The 13,591-nt window shown below is 39.3% G+C and overlaps 1 protein-coding gene across 3 annotated transcripts in view; it reads left to right on the top strand.

The window, feature by feature from the left end:
* The window catches only part of SCP2 (sterol carrier protein 2), a 160,478-nt gene that overhangs the window by 119,736 nt on the left and 27,151 nt on the right, over window positions 1–13,591 (top strand). The gene's annotated exons all lie outside the window — the stretch shown is intronic.

Below are 13,591 nucleotides of genomic sequence, written 5' to 3' on the forward strand. Positions count from 1 at the left end.
GTTGGCAGGCACTTTCTGTAACTTTGGTCTAAGTATATCCTTACCCTTTTCAATCTTGCCGTCTTTCCCTTTCTATTGAATCCTTCCCGTCTGGCAGCAAACATGTTCAAGTCTTCCCTATTCTAAAAAATCTGTTTTTCTCCTTGCCTTACTTATTCTTTTTCATGATGAACCTTCTACAGTGAGTCATCTTTGTTTTTCTGTGCTGGAATACCTGGCACAATCTAGCTTCCTACCTCTCTGCTGAGGTTAGGTAAAACTACCAGTGATGTGACTGTGAAATTGAATGGCCTTGTCTTTATTTTCAGTCTCCATTCTCTTTAACCATACTGCAGCTTTTAACACTTGTTGGCTCCCTTTTTTTTACCCTTAATTGTTGGGGGTTGTTTATCCATCTATTCATGCATTTCTTTTATAGAATCCATTATACTCCACCTTTTACAAGCTCTTGGACCTTTTCTCCTCTACCCTCTCACTCTTTCTCTGCCTGGAATATCATTTCTATTGTAAAAATTCTTATCTTTTATTTATGATCCATCTCAGGTACTGTCTCCCTTTAAATATCACAGCGCTTTGTCCTCATAGGTCCCTATCCAGTTTTGGTTTGGTTGCAGTACAGTTAGATTGTTTTTATTCCCTTTATTACATGAAATCCTTGAGGCCTTAGAATGTGACTTACTTCTCTCCACCCTAGAGGTCTCTCATAGTAAGTAAATGTTACTGAATTGAATTGAATAAAAAAGTATTAAATCTTAAGTTTCCTCCTAAATCTGCTTTGTTGCTTCTGTACTGTCCTCTGGGATTCCATCCAATTCATATTTGGAGTTGATGAAAACCTTCAGAAAAACTAAACTATAAAGAACTATCATAGCACATTAGTGTAGCTCTGTAATTTGCTCAGAGTTGACAGTTACAAATTTTTAGCAACAGATTCTTTTTAAAATGTGGAATTCTTATAGACCTTTTATTTTCAAAAGACTAAATAAATAATTGGGAGAAAGAATCGTTCACATTAACCAGGGTTGATATTTCTGGAAAATCAGAAGCATGAAAAAAATCCAGATGATATATTAATGACTGATAAGAAATTAGTTTGAAATATTATTGCAGATATTATTGGCACTTTTGGTAATAGAATATAACTCACTCCAAAAGCCAAAGCTGGGAAAGGAACTCTAACTCTGATGATGGAAATCTCATTTGAAAATGCTTTCGTAGTTTGGTTTTAAACAAAGTAATTTTAAGGCACCTGTTGCACGTGGTCTGATCTGCCGTTACTCAGCTAACTTTGATGGAACAACCACTGCACGCTTAGGCCTCCCCTGCATGAGCCTCTGAGATGTGGGGAAAGCAGACATACTTTTTTCAAAATGTTGTAGAATCACCAAACCCATTGCCGTCGAGTTGATTCCCACTCATAGCGACCCTGTAAGACAGAGAAGAACTGCACTATAGAGTTTCCAGTGAGTGCCTGGTGGATTCGAACCGCCGACCTTTTGGTTAACAGCTATAGCTCTTAAACACTACACCACCAGCGTTTCCTATGGAATCACAGAGGGAGAAATTATTATGAAGAAGATAAATTTGAGCTGGGATGACTAAGATTACCCAGTAAACGGTAGGGGAAGGGCACTGTAGGCCTATACATAAAAAGATAAAGAAATTTGAAACTACAAGGAGGTTTGGTGAGTGGTTGTGCTTGTGGGTGGAGGGACAGAGTTAGTAGTGTATAGTGACAAGAGATGCAGCTACAAAACGCTGCAAATGCTAGGCCCAAGAATATGGGGTTTTAGCAAAAGATCACGTGATACTATATTGCACATGGGGTAGATCGGTCTGGCATTCCCTCTAGTTGGATAGTGGACCAGGAATCCTTAGGTAGCGTTACAGTAGTACGGGTAAGAAATAGTTAGTGTTGGCAATGCGGGCAGTAGAAATGGAGAGGAGAGGTCAAATTTAAGAGCTGTGACCAATAGGATTTGAAGGGTGAGGAAGGAGTGGAGGATGATGTATTTATTTGACATGACTGGGTAATAGTGATTCCATGGCCTAACATGGGAAAACACCAGAGGAGGACAAGGTTTGAGGAGAAATTGCATTTTACACGTGTTGCTTTTATGTGCTATGGATCATCTACATAGAAATGTCTCAGTAGGCAGGAGACTGTATAGATCTAGAATTCAGGAGAGAAAGCTAGGCTGGAAATGTAGGACTAGGGGTCCTCAGCATGTAGGTATATCTGAAGCTGTAGATTTGTATCAAATTGCTCAGAGAGTGGGAGGAGGGAATTGTTGGGGGAGGTACAAATAGAAATGTTGGGGGAGGGAAACAAAATATCTACTGTCTTCTGCTTCTATTAATATTTTCTTCCCTTCTTAGGAGGGCTTTTTGAGGACCAACCTGAGGTTTCTTCTAGCAACTGTCGTTGTTGGCCTTGGCAGCAGCTTCCACAGGGCATGTCTCTATTGGATGGGAAACACACAAAGGATAGTCTTACTAGCAGACATTTTTTTTACAGTCTCTAGGGCAGATTTTCTCAACTTTTAAACATGTGCTCCTCACATGTAATACTTCCTGATTTTATTTTGTTTAGCCAAGAAGATTTGCTGGACTTTAGTTATTGTACTTGATGTTATAGAAAAGGTAGGCATACCAAATAAGCTTTTTAAAACCACCCATGTCTTCCCTCTTCCATTGTGGTGTAATACTTCAGGGGAGTATCACTGGCACATTCTGCCACACCTGACTCTACTGAGAATTGTTGCTTAGAGCAAGGGTGGGCACACTTTTTCTGTAATGGGCCAGATAGTCAATGTTTTAGGATTTGTGGGACATATGGCCTGTCACAATTACTCATTTCTGTTGTGTACCATGAAAGCAGCCACAGACAAAATACAAATGAATGGGTGTGGCTATGTTCAAGTAAAACTTTATTTACAAAAACAGGTGGCAGCAGGATTAAATATTGTGTGATCCCACTTACATGGAGCATCTAGAACAGACAGATGTACAGAGACCAAAGTTTATTAGTGATTACCAGGGGCGGGAGGGAGGAAGAGTCATTGCTTAGGGGACACTGGGTTTCTCGTAAGGATGATGGAGAAATTTGAAATTGGATGGTGGTGGTGGTTGCACAACATGATGAACGTGATTAATGTCTCTGATCTGTTTTCTGTCCCTATAGTTTTACCTTTTCCAGAACATCACGTGAGTGGAATAAAAATGCCCATGAGTCTGGCTTCTTTCACTTAGCATAATATATTTGAGATTCTGCAAATGTAGGCATAACTACTAAAGTGACTTTGTGACTTTCTCAGTGTATCATATCAGGAGGCACATGATGTTGGTTGTCTCCTATTGGTGATGGTAGGTTTGATCACATCAGGTAGCGTCTACCATGTTTCCCAATGTAAAGTTGCTGTTTTCTCTGTGTAGTTAGTAATTTGTGGTGAGATGCTTTGAGGTTGTGTGAATAGCCTGCTTATCGTCAACTCTCACCCATTATTCATTCATTTTAGCATCCATTGATGATTTCAGCAGCCACTGGTGATTTTCTGACTTCATCATTCCTTCTATATTTATTAATTGGCATTCTGCTGTAGGGAAGAGTCTTTTTCTTCCATTTATTTATTTATTTACATGTATGTGTATCGTATGAACTCATGAATTTAGTGGGTTATAATACATTAGTATTATATTATGATGCTCAAAATGTCCGTGTTTGGCCAGTGAGAGCCTCTTCAAGCTGACTCATATATCCTCATGATTCTTTGTAGTACTTCCATACTTTTTGGTTCCAGAGACGTTCCAGGCTCATCCTGTACTTTCCCTGCCTCAGCCCTAGAATCAGACATTTCTCCAAGGAGCCCTGGTTCCTTTTAAGAAGAGAATGATGTTTAAAAACCACAATGTGGCTACTAGATGTGTGCTCATCGTTACTATTTCTAGGCCTTCCCAATAAATGGGAACAGTGTTGAACTTCGTAGCACAGACACACACACACTGCTTTAGTTTAATTTAAAAATAGATTTCCAAGGAATGCATGGAATAATCTTATGTGATTTCTATTTTTCTCCATACTAACATAGCCATTAGTTATCAGTTACAATGAAGAAGTTCTAAAGTGACTTAAATGCCACCTATGTGCCACATTTGAAAGAAAATTTTTATAGACTGACATTATCAGAGAGGCAGTTTTGATCAGTAGAAAGAGAACCCAATCAACTTTTGATCACACCACCTGCTTTGGACATGTTAACCTTTTCCTCATTTAGAAAATAGTGAAAATAGCTATTTCAGGGATTCAAGAATTAACAAATAAATAATACCTGGTACACATTGTTGTTAATCAGACTTTCTGATTGCCCTGTGCATTTTCCTTTTCTTTCCCATTTCTCCAGTTCATGTCACTGCTTAAATGGTCAAGATGGTTTCATTTAGTAAATTGTAAACATTACTTAGGGGTTTGGAAAAAATGAACTTCAATTTTTTGTACATAATAGGGAACACATCCAACTTATTGAAGTGCACAGCTTGGCCAAGAAGGATCTGGTCACAGCACACCTGTTTTCCTGTGAGGTTTCCTTTTTGTCTTTCACCTCTCAGCTTTTTGGAGCCATGTGCCTACTCTCTGAGGTCAAGGGGATATGCTGATTGCAGAGGAGCTTTATCACTCCCCAGGACTTACATGCATTGCTTGGCATCCCGAGTTAGGACATACCGATTACTGGCAGAGGGTTAGATTTAAGGATGAAGATTTGATTAAAATGTAGGAGTTTGTCTTCTTCCTAAACGCTAAGAATAACAGTAGCCACTTTTTAAAAATTACTTTTTTTAGTTTTTATTGTGCTTTAAGTGAAAGTGTACAAATCAAGTCAGTCTCTCACACAAAAACTTATACCCACCTTGCTACATACTCCCAATTGCTCTTCCCCTAATGAGACAGCCCATTCCCTCCCTCCACTCTCTCTATTCTTGTCCACTTCGCCACCTTCTAACCCCCTCTACCCTCTCATCTCCCCTCCAGGCAGGAGATGCCAACATAGTCTCAAGTGTCCACCTGATCCAAGAAGCTCCCTCCTCACCAGCATCCCTCTCCAACCCGTTGTCCAGTCCAATCCCTGTCTGAAGAGTTGGCTTCGGGAATGGTTCCTGTCCTGGGCCAACAGGAGGTCTGGGGGCCATGACCACTGGGGTCCTTCTAGTCTCAGTCAGACCATTACATGTGGTCTTCTTACAAGAATTTGGGGTCTGCATCCCACTGCTCTCCTGCTCCCTCAGGGGTTCTCTGTTATGTTCTCGGTCAGGGCAGTCATCGGCAGGGCACCATCTAACTCTTCTGGTCTCAGGCTGATGTAGTCTCTGGTTTATGTAGCCCTTTCTGTCTTTTGGGTTCGTAATTTCCTTGTGTACTTGGTGTTCTTCATTCTCCTTTGTTCCAGATGGGTTGAGACCAACTGATGCATCTTAGATGGCCACTTGCTAGCACTTAAGACCCCAGATGCCACTCTCCAAAGTGGGATGCAGAATGTTTTCTTAATAGATTTTATTATGCCAACTGAGTTAGATGTCCCCTGAAACCATGGTCCCCAAGCCCCCATCCCTGCTACACTAGCCTTCAAAGCATTCAGTTTATTCAGGAAACTTCTTTGCTTTTGGTTTAGTCCAGTTGTGCTGACTTTGCCTGTATTGTGTGTTATCTTTCCCATCACCTAAAGTAGTTCTTACCTACAATCTAATTAGTGAATGCCCCTCTCCCACCTTCCTGCCCTCCCCCATCTTGTAAGCATCAAAAAATATTTTCCGCTGTTTAAACTATTTCTTGAGTTCTTATAATAGTGGTCTTATACAATATTTGTCCTTTTGCAACTAATTTCACTCAGCATAATGCCTTCCAGATTCCTCCATGTTATGAAATGTTTCACAGATTCATCACTGTTCATTATCGATGCGTAGTATTCAATTGTGTGAATATACCATGATTTATTTATCCACTCATCTGTTGATGGGCACCTTGGTTGCTTTCATCTAAACAGTGCTGCAGTGAACATGGGTGTGCATATATCTGTTCCTGTAAAGGCTCTTATTTCTCTACGATATATTCCAAGGAGTGGGATTGCTGGATCGTATGGTAGTTCTATTTCTAGCTTTTTAAGGAAGCGCCAAATCGATTTCCAAAGTGGTACCATTTGACATTCCCACCAGCAGTGTATAAGTGTGCCAATCTCCCCACAGCCTTTCCAACATTTTTTGTTTTGTGTTTTTTGGATTAATGCCAGCCTTGTTGGAGTGAGATGAAATCTCATTGTAGTTTTGATCTGCATTTCTCTAATGGCTAATGATCGTGAACATTTCCTCATATAGCTGTTAGCTACCTGAATGTCTTCTTTAGTGAAGTGTCTATTCATATCTTTTGCCCATTTTTTAATTGGGTTATTTGTCTTTTTGCAGTTGAGTTTTTGCAGTATCATGTAGATTTTAGAGATCAGGTACTGACTGAAAATGTCATAGCTAAAAACTTTTTCCCAGTCTGTGGGTACTCTTTTTATTCTTTTCATAAAGTCTTTGGATGAGCATAGATGTTTGAATTTTAGGAGCTCCCAGTTATCTAGTTTTTCTTCTGCATTGTTAGTAATGTTTCACATACTGCTTAGCCAAGTATTAGGGCTCCTAACATTGTCCCTATTTTTTCTTCCATGGTCTTTATCGTTTTAGATTTTCTATTTAGGTCTTTGATACATTTTGAGCTCGTTTTTGTGCAAGGAGTGAGGTATGGGTGTTGTTTCATTTTTTTGCAGATGGATATCCAGTTATGCCAGCACAGTTTGTTAAAAAGACTGTCTTTTCCCCATTTAAATGTTTTGGGGCCTTTGTCAAGTATTAACTGCTCATATATAGATGGATTTATGTCTGGATTCTCAATTCTGTTCTACTGACCCATGTATCTCTCGTTGTACCAGTACCAGGCTGTTTGACTACTGTGGCGGTATAATAGTTTCTAAAATCAGGTAGAGTAAGGCCTCCCACTTTGTTCCTCCTTTTCAGTAATGCTTTACTTATCCTGGGCTTCTTTCTCTTCCATATGAAGTTGGTGATTTGTTTCTCCATCACACTAAAGAATGTCATTGGGATTTGGATCAGAATTGCATTAAATGTATAGATCACTTTTGGTAGAATAGACATTTTTATAATGTTAAGTCTTCCTATCCAGGAATAAGGTATGTTTTTCCACTTATGTAGGTCTCTTTTGGTTTCTTGCAGAAGTGTATTGTAGTCTTCTTTGTATACGTCTTTTACATCTCTGGTAAGATTTATTCCTAAGTATTTTATCTTCTTGGTGGCTACTGTAAATGGTATTGATTTGGTGATTTCCTCTTCGTTGTTCTTTTTGTTGGCATAGAGGAATCCAACTGATTTTTGTATGTTTATCTTGTATCCTGACACTTTGCTGAACTCTTAGTTCGAGTAGTTTTCTTGAGGATTCCTTAGGGTTTTCTGTGTATAAGATCATGTCATCTGCAAATAGAGATAATTTTACTTCTTTCTTGGCAATCTGGATGCCCTTTATTTCTTTATCTAGCCTAACTGCTCTGGCTAGGACCTCCAGCATAATGTTGAATAAGAGCGGTGATAAAGGGCATCCTTGTCTGGTTACCAGGCTCAAGGGGAGTGCTTTCAGGCTCTCTCCATTTAGGATGATGTTGCCTGTTGGCTTTATGTAAATGCCCTTTATTATGGTGAGAAATTTTCCTTCTATTCCTATTTTACTTGAGTTTTTTTTTTATCATGAATGGGTGTTGAACTTTGTCAAACGCCTTTTCTGCATCAATTGATAAAATCGGGTGATTCTTGTCTTTTGTTTTATTTATGTAATGGATGACATTAATTGTTTTTCTAATGTTGAACCATCCCTGCATACCTGGTATGAATCCCACTTGGTCATGGCGAATTATTTTTTTGATATGTTGTGGAATTCTGTTGGCTGGAATTTTGTTGAGGATTTTTGCATCTAAGTTCATGAGGGATATAGGTCTGTAATTTTCTTTTTTTGTGGTGTCTTTACCTGGTTTTGGTATCAGGGATGTGCTGGCTTCATAGAATGAGTTTGAGAGTATTCCGTCCTTTTCTATGCTCTGAAATACCTTTAGTAGTAGTGGTGTTAACTCTTTGAAAGTTTGGTACAACTCTGCAGTGAAGCCATCAGGGCCAGGGCTTTTTTTGTTGGGAGTTTTTTGATTACCTTTTCAATCTCTTGTTATGGGTCTATTTAGTTGTTCTACCTCTGTTTGTGTTAGTTTAGGTAGATAGTGTATTTCTAGGAATTCATCCATTTCTTCTAGGTTTTCAAATTTGTTTGAGTATAGTTTTTCATAGTAATCTGATATGATTCTTTTCATTTCAGTTGGGTCTGTTATAATATCACCCATCTCATTTCTTATTCGGGTTATTTGCTTCCTCTCCTGTTTTTCTCTTGTTTGGCCAGTGGTTTATCAATTTTGTTGATTTTTTTCAAAGAACCAGCTTTTGGTCTCAATTCTTTCAATTGTTTGTTTCATTTAGTTCTGCTCTAAATTTTATTATTTGTGTTCTTCTGGTACCTCAGGGTTTCTTTTGTTGCTCTCTATTTGTTCAAGTTGTAGGGATAAGTCTTTGATTTTGGCCCTGTCTTGTTTTTTGTATGTGTGCATTTATTGATTTAAATTGACCTCTGAGCACTGCTTTCACTGTGTCCCAAAGGTTCTGATAGGAAGTGTTTTCATTCTCATTGGATTCTATGAATTTCTTTATTCCACCTTTAATGTCTTCTATAATCGAGTCTTTTTTGAGCAGGGTATTGTTCGGTTTCCATGTGTTTGATTTCTTTTGCCTGCTTTTTCTGTTACTGATTTCTACTTTTATGGCATTATGGTCAGAGAAGATACTTTGTAATAGATCAATGTTTTGAATTCTGCTAAGCCTTGCTTTACGACCTAATATGTGGTCAATTCTAGAGAATGTTCCATGTGCACTAGAAAAGAAAGTATAGTTGGTTGATTTTGGGTGGAGGGTTCTGTATATGTCTATGAGGTCAAGTAGGTTGATTGTGGGATTTCGATCTTCCCTGTCTTTATTGAGCTTCTTTCTGGATGTCCTGTCCTTCACAGAAAGTGGTGTGTTGAAGTCTCCTACTATATTGTGGAGCTGTCTGTCTCACTTTTCAATGCTGATAGAGTTTGTTTTATGTATCTTGCAGCCCTGTCATTGGGTGCATAAATATTTAATATGGTTATATCTTCTTGGTGTATTGTCCCTTTAATCATTATGTAGTGTCCTTTCTTACCCTTTCTGATGGATTTAACTTTAGACGTCTATTTTGTTGGAAATTAATATTGCCACTCCTAGTCTTTTTTGATTGTTGTTTGCTTGATATATTTTTTTCCATCCTTTGAGTTTTAGTTTGTTTGTGTCTCTGAGCCTAAGGTGTGTCTCTGTAGGCAGCATACAGTCAGATCGTGTTTTTCAATCCATTCTGCCACTGTCTCTTTATTGGTGCATTTAGTCCATTTACATTTAGCATAATTATTTCTTTGTATTGCCGTGTCTCCCTCTCCACATGGAAGATGTATGATTACATTTTTTAGTCCCTCTTTATTATTGAGGTGTATTTTTATATTGTCTTCTTTTATATAATAACATCGCTGTTACCCTGTTTTGAGCTTTTTTTTAAAATCTTGCTTTGTTTTTTTGATTTCTTCAATTCCTTTATCTATGTGTTCCTTGACTTGTTCTGCATATTGCCTCATTTCCTTCCTGATGTCTTGAAGGGTTCTGTATATTAATCTTTTGTATTCTGGCTCTGGTAATCCCAGGAGTGCACTTTCATCTAGAAGATCCGTGGATTCTTTGTTTTGAGAGCTTGTTGAGGTGATCATGGTCTGTTTCTGTATGTCACTTGATATTGACTGTTGTCTCCAAGCCATCTATAAGTTATTGTATTAGTTTATGCTTGCTTACTGTGTCGTAGCCTCTTGCCTTGTTTTGATATGCCCAAATGCATTGCTTGAGTGCCAGCCTGATTATTTTTGCCTTTGGAGCTCTGACGTCCTGTCACCAGCTGGCTAGAGCTGTTATCAGGTATATCAGTGTAGGAGTCCATTCACTTTTCTTGTATGAATTGAGCTCAGGTGTCCAGGTAGCTGATCGAGTGTGTGGTACAGGCTCTGTCATACAGTCTTAGAGGGGCAGGGGTGATTGGTGTATGTACCACTATCTGATTGCAGGAGGGGTCAAGCTCTGGACAAGGCAGGGGGGTGAGAACTGATCCCCACGTGTCTCTGAGGAAAACACGTCCCTGTTCCCTAGAGCCTGCAAGTGGATGGGTTCTACAGATGGACTGTGGGCACCCAGTGTTTTTGGTTGTTAAGGACTGGGAGGTACCAGTTATCCTTGGACTCCTATTGTGGGTGGCTGGGTGACCTGAGTGGACCTACCAGTCCTTAGGCCCCTGATGTGGGTAGGTGAGGACCCTGTTTAATAGGCAAAACAATGTCAAACATCAAACACCCAGCCCTTCCCCACACAGCTGAAATGGAGTCTGCCAACAAGGGCCTGTTCTCCTGAAATAGGCCCACTCAGGTCCATGCAGAGGGGAAGGGTGCTTAACGTCCACATACCATTTATGCCTGGACGGGAGCCGCTTCTGCCCTGACCTCCCTGGTTAGTGGAGCAGGCAAATTATCTTTTCCCCCAATTGTAAATTTTTTCCTTCTGGCTCTAGGCGCTCAACAGTGCCTGTGTCAGGCCCAGGGAATTCAGCCGCTAAAGCCGGCTTGGGGGTTGAGGGGGACACAGTAAAATATACTCAAGTACTTGGCTTTTTCTGAGAGCACCGTTCTTCTCTTGTTCCGGCGGTGGAGTGGGTTGGGTGGCTGGCTGCTTCTCCCTGAGGGAACTACAGGTGAATGCTAGTATCAGCCTGCTGCTGCCGCTCCGGGAATGGTGCCTGAGGGCTCCCTGCGAATTAGGCCCGGTAGCTCCTCTTCACTTCTGAACAGTCTCCTCCTCCCCCCTGCCCCTTAGTTCGCTTTCTCAGCTTGTCTTTGATGCTCAGTGCTCCTGGCTTGTCATAAATATACTCGTTTCACTGTGTTTTTCGGGTCTTTGTTGTAAAGAGGGCTCCCTGGAAGCATCTGTCTATTCCACCATCTTGGCTCCGCTTCCTGTTTTTAAACTTTTAATGGCTGTAACTGCTCTAAAAATTATTTTTTATCAGCTGTATTGAGATATAATTCACATGCCATTACAGTTCACCCACTTTAAGTGGTTACAATTTTATGGTTTTTAATATAGTCAAAGAATTGTGCAACTATCAGCACAATCAATTTTAGAACATTTTCATCACCCCTAAAGGAAACTCCATACCCATTAGCAGTCACTCTTCATTCCCCCCTCTGCCCTCAGTCCCTGGGAGTCACTATCTACTTTTTGTCTCTATTAATTTGCCTGTTCCTGACATTCATGTAAATGGAATCATAAAATATATGGTCTTTTATGACCGGCTTCTTTCATTTAGCCTAATATTTTTAAGGTTCATCCATGTTGGAGCATATATCAGTACTTCTTTCTTTTTTATGGCCAAATAATTTTCCATTATGTGAGGGTTCCAATTTTTCAACAGCCTTGCCAACACTGGTTATTATCTATCTTTTTTATTTTAGTGGTCTTTCTGGGTGTGAAGTGATATCTCATTGTGGTTTTGATTTGCATGTTCCTAATGATTACTGATGTTGAGCATCTTTTCATGTGCTTACTGGTCATTTGTATTTTTTTGTGTGTGTGTGTGAAATATCTATTTAGATTCTTTGGCCATTTTTTAACTGGGTTATTTGTCTATTTATTATTGAGGTGTAAGAGTTCTTTAGCAATCAGTTTCTTAGGGCCTAGTATGTGCCAAGATCGTGCTAGGTGCTTTATATGCTGTTTGTTTAGTCCTCATTAAAACCCCACATGGTAAATATTATATGCAGTTTATTGATGAGAAGATTAATGATCAGAGTTAAAACAAGTCATCTAAAGACATAGAGTCTTAAGTGGTGGGTGTCAGGATTCTAACTTCATCTGCCTCATTTCAAAACTCCTGCTTTGTTGGCTACTCTGCACTATAGTCTTTGACGTTGTTGAAGTAGAACAGAATATAGGCTGTATTATGAAATTTGTCAGGAAGTACTAGAGGAATTTATACATCAAGTAGGAGATTCTGCAGCTAACCTTCAAGGTCCCTGTATTCATTTTCTAGGGCTGCCATAACAAAACATGAAAAACTCAGTGGCATATAAGAACAGAAATGTATCGTCTCACAGTTCTGGAGGCAAGGAGTCCAAATTCAAGGTGTTGGCAGAGTCCTGCTCCCTGTCCAGTGGATCTAGGAGAAATTCCTTCCTGTCTCTTCCAGCTTCTGGTGGCCTCAGGTGTTCCTGGGCTTGTAGATGTGTTTTCACATGGCCATCTTCTCCTGCATCTCTCTGTGATTGTTCTCTTTTAAAAGGACAGCACTCAGATGAGATTAGAACTCACCCTACTCTTGTATGATGTCATGCTGATGTAACTGGTAAGAACATCTTTTAAGATCCTATTATCAAACAAGGTCACCTTCACTAGGTAGTGGGGTTAGGACTTCTACATATTTTGGGGGAGGGGGACACATTCAATCCATAACAGTCCCTTCTAACAATTTACATACTAGATTTATTTCAGAAAACTTATATATATATATATCACATTTTTAAAAAAACAAACAGAATTTACTTTCTACTAAAAGAACTTTGTATATTAAAAATCATAAGCATTCTTTTGTAATGTGAACAATCTTTTCTGAGTCTGCTTAAATTGGTACACCACTCTTCACTTACTATCTCGTTATCCGACACTTTGCTTTTACACCAGTAGTAAAAATCTACTATCTGGCTATTTTGCACATTAATGACATACATCTGGCAGTGATGGTTAAGGTCATGTGTCAGTTTGGCTGGGCTGTGATTTTCAGTGGTTTGGCAGTTATGTAATGATGTAATTTGGCAGTTTGTGATGATATGGTCATTTTCCGTTTTGTGATCTCATGTGGTCAACCTGTTTTCACATAATGCCGATTTTTTACATAATGACCTGGCCTTTGGAACCTAACCATGTTGATAAGTGAGGAATGGGTATATATTGTTTAGAGCAGGGCACATATAAAATAAATGGTAAGGAATGAGGACTTTTCCGAAAAGTTGATAAACCTTTACATATAAACTTTTTTTTTCATGTGGGTAAAAAGATTGGTTCATCAGTATCCTGATGTGTTTTTCAAGACAAGCAAGATAAAGACATAGACTATGACCTTTGGGAACTTGTTGTCTAGACTCTGCCCTATAAAGTATCAAGAAGCTTTGTACACTGAAAAGTGTTGCTAGTATCAGTTATTATTTTATTGTTGGCAGTTGAGAAGTCCTGAGCTTGCAGAAGGGGATAATGATGATTAAAAGCTGAAAAATTGTAACAAAATAGGCTTGTGGAGCAGAACTGGTTTTGGCCTCTTTGATTTTGGTCATTCAGTCAGACCTTTGGGGTGATG

Source organism: Loxodonta africana, chromosome 3 (genome assembly GCF_030014295.1).
Source record: "Loxodonta africana isolate mLoxAfr1 chromosome 3, mLoxAfr1.hap2, whole genome shotgun sequence".
NCBI classification, from domain to species: Eukaryota; Metazoa; Chordata; class Mammalia; order Proboscidea; family Elephantidae; genus Loxodonta; species Loxodonta africana.